The 3,849-nt window shown below is 45.5% G+C and overlaps 1 long non-coding RNA gene across 1 annotated transcript; it reads right to left on the minus strand.

Moving 5' to 3' along the window:
- Positions 1 to 1,031: 1,031 nt before the first annotated feature.
- Positions 1,032 to 3,454, minus strand: LOC147103474 (uncharacterized). The gene is made up of 2 exons (XR_015072982.1): positions 3,100 to 3,454; positions 1,032 to 1,491 (listed from the first exon to the last, which is right to left on the minus strand). It is a non-coding gene; the product is annotated as an uncharacterized LOC147103474 (long non-coding RNA).
- Between the last annotated feature and the right edge of the window lie 395 nt (positions 3,455 to 3,849).

A 3,849-nucleotide genomic window follows, 5' to 3' on the forward strand; every position in this document is an offset into this window, starting at 1 on the left:
AAAAACAGCATCTCTGACAGTGTGGCACTCCCTCAGTACTGCCCCTCTGACAGTGCAGCACTCCCTCAGTACTGCCCCTCTGACAGTGCAGCACTCCCTCAGTACTGCCCCTCTGACACTGCAGCGCTCCCTCAGTACTGCCCCTCTGACAGTGCGGCGCTCCCTCAGTACTGCCCCTCTGACAGTGCGGCGCTCCCTCAGTACCGCCCCTCCGACAGTGCAGCACTCCCTCAGTACTGCACTAGAGTGTCAGCCTAGATTTTTGTGCTCAAGTCTCTGGAGTGGGACTTGATACCCACGACCTTCTGACTCTGAGGCGAGAGTGCTGCCCACCAAGTCACAGCTGATGCTGTCGTTTACCAGAATGAGACCAGGGAGGAGGGATGTCAATTATGTGGCGAGTCTAAAGAAGCTGGGATTGTTCTCCTTAGAGCAGAGAAGGTTAAGGAGAGATGTAATGGAGGTGTTCAAAATTATAAGGGCTTTTGATAGAGTAAGTTGGGAGAAACTGTTTCCACCCGAGGACACAGATTTAAGGTAATTGCAAAATAAGAGGAGGGATGAAGATAATTTTTTTTACGCAGTGAGTTGTTGTGATCTGGAACGCGCTGCCTGAAAGGGTGGTGGAAGCAGATTCAATAGTAACTTTCAAAAGGGAATTGGGCAAATACTTGAAGGGAAAAAAATTGTAGTGCCATGGGGAAGAGGAGGGAGTGGGACTAATTGGAGAGCTCTTTCAAAGAGCCATCACAGGCACGATGGGCCGAATGGCCTCGTTCTGTGCCGTATGATTCTATCATTGTGTGTACCTCAGTAAGAGCCAGCACTTTCAGGACAGAAATGGAGAAAACGCTTGAAAAAAAATAGAGGGAGGGTGGTGGGGGACTGAGTGGTCAGAAGACGTTTCGCTCTGGAAGGCACAAGAAAGGCCCGAGGCCAAGTCACCCTGGGTTGCTTACTCCCATTCAGCTTTCTACCAGGGAGATTGGGAGTGCTGAGAACCAAAGTCAATGAACAAACAAGATATCACATTTTACATGTTCAAATATGAAGCTCTTTACTGTGACAATACAACAAATTGTAGGATATTTAGTGCTTCGTTGTGTCATGCCTCGATATATCAAGTTGAGAGTTTATTCTAGGTGATTTGTTTGTATTGAGTCCTGTAGTTTGTCACACTGTACGATGAGAGTCCAGTTCTGTGCTGAAGGCGCTGGGAGTGTGGCATCGTGAACAAACACAGCTGGATGAGCGGCTGGTACATTCTGAGCCTGCAACTCGGCCAGTCATCTTCTTTGCAAATTTCATAATCATATCTTCCATGTCTCGGATTTTCACCTCCATCTGCTGAAGTTTCTTCATTATCTTCTCTTGGATGGCTAGTCCTCTGCGGAAACGTTTGATTTCTTTCCTTTTTTTCTCATTTTTCAAATGTTTTTTGTCGGAGACGGATCCTATTTTCAAAATGCATGCGTATTTCTCCCACATTTTCTGCAACAGACACATTGATTGTTAACAGGGAGCAGCCGAGGGAGCACAATCAGGAATCTGTCTGCAAGGCTACAGAGGAATCCACCCAAAGGCTATGTGCCCTCTGCTGACTGAAGGCCAAAAACTGGCGTCCAATTCAAGCTGATGATATCTAGAACCCGTGTAGCTGGCTCCCCTGATAATAAGTAAATGATGTGGTGTGCTACTAAAAGCCATGTAGAGCAGAAGGCCCAAGTTCAACCTCGTGTCTCAGCTCCTCTCATACTGGCACCACAATTGGTTTCAGTGGCCCGTGAGGAGCCGCTGTTCACGGTCCTGACTGTTGTTCAGCAGCTGAGAGGGGGTGCATGGACACCAGGGGAAAATAGGATCAGCTATGATGCCCTCCAGGGTTGAATAGCCTGTAGATCATGTTCAGGCTCACATATGAAGGATAGCCATTGGGTGAGGAGCTGGTTCACCTGTAGCCATGTCCCAGCAACAGACGGCACCTTCAGGAGGGGAGGGGAGAAAACGGGCAAAAAAATAAATAGAAGCGTGGAATTTATGCCATCTGTCAGTAGCACAGTTTTCTCTGTATTACCAGGCATTTGCAAGCTATTGTTACTAAATTACACGGAATTACATCGAGTCTACAGCCCAGAAACAGGCCACTCGGCCCAACCAGTCCCTGCCGGGGTTTATGCTCCAGACTAGTCTCCTCCCGCCCCTCTTCATCTCACCCCATCAGCAGATCCTTCTATTCCTTTCTCCCTCATGTGTTTATCCAGCTTCCCCTTAAATGCATCGATGCTCTTCGCACAGGAATATTTCTGTTAAACTAAATAAAATGAACCCTGTTTTAAGTACCACACAAAGTCAGAACATATCACAATAATAATTTTGTACTCTACGTTGTTTCATACACAAACAAAAAATTAAATTGTCATTTTGGCTGCGATGTTTCTGTATAACAACTGGTGAACTTCTGCTGATGCTGGTCACAGTGAGTCGGAGGCGATGGTGTTCTGGAGAATGCTCACGGCCCCCAGGGGAAATTCTGTGCTCAGTGACACTGGAGAAATGAGTAGAGTTTAGTGTTTGGCTTAAAGTTCTCGGGAACCAATCAGGATCTGTCTGTACCAGACATGTTGCACGGGAGACATCTGCAATTCAAAATTTTCATCTCTCTCTAATATATTAAAAACGATGTAAACTTGTCACACTCTAATTACAGCCTCCCACCAGCACCGCCACTGGCAGAAAGGGGTAATTACAGCAGAACAAGTTTCCATGGGCAGTGTCCATTATACATCTGGGCAGAGGGATTTCTAACATTTACAACAATAAAGACAATGTATGGCTTTAAAATGGGGGCTGAATAATGTTTGTGCATCCTCCATCCTCACTCCAGCTGGAGACTATACCTGTCTGTGACTCTCTGAATGTAACAAGATAGCAGTAATCCATATAAATATAGATATATATTATATTAATCTATATAAAGGAATGCTAAATATAAAAACTCTTACCTGAAATACCATTAACCGGTATTTATAATATTTAACTGTCTACTTAACATAGCTATTTGTTAAATATATTGCATGCTACTTTAATGATATAACTAACCATTAACATAGTCCGCACCCAACGTTTCTTCATAAAGTTAATGAAGAAACATATCAAGACGATTAGGCAGGCGACCAGAAAGGCTCTGGCTAGGAAATTATCGAGGATAAAGCTCAAATCGGTTTCCTGCGATGAGTGGGATGTACACCAGGATCTGGAGGATGTGCTGGTCAAGTCATTCGGGATGATTTCTGTCCGAACCCGTTGCCAGGCTCGGCATCCAGTAGTTTCACAGTGGTCAGGATGAGCGCCCCGTTTGGAAGAAAACAACTCGGAAAGCAATGCGGCCATTGAAACCGAGAGGAACAGCAAGCAGCAACTGTGTGTGCTGTATGAGTAAGGTCACACAAACTGACCGAAGAAACTCTGGTGATCGCAGTGTAAGCAGTGGTGAATTATGAGGTAACAAGTGCTGTTTGTGATGCTCCATCATTATATCGTGTTCCCTATCCCTCATCAATACTAAAATCTGATTGGGTCCCCTTCCACCCCACCCCCATTTTCAGTGGACCTTTGTGACATAAGAATCATATAAATTGAGGTCATGGCCAACAGTGTGACTCTAATAAAGCCTTAGACTGAGCCACCCACCCCCTTTGTTTCAGGTGGTAAAGGCAATGCCTGGTATCAAACTGATCCACCCAAAGCAGAAAGATCCCAGGTTGGCTCTGACTTAGCTGATCTGCAGTATGTGCATAGGTTAAGACGTGAAAAACATCAGCCAGCCATTTGTACTCAGTACTAGGTACC

The sequence above is a fragment of the Somniosus microcephalus genome, chromosome 20, assembly GCF_052327205.1.
Source record: "Somniosus microcephalus isolate GS21.2 chromosome 20, FLI_Smic_1.0, whole genome shotgun sequence".
In the NCBI taxonomy this organism is placed as follows: domain Eukaryota; kingdom Metazoa; phylum Chordata; class Chondrichthyes; order Squaliformes; family Somniosidae; genus Somniosus; species Somniosus microcephalus.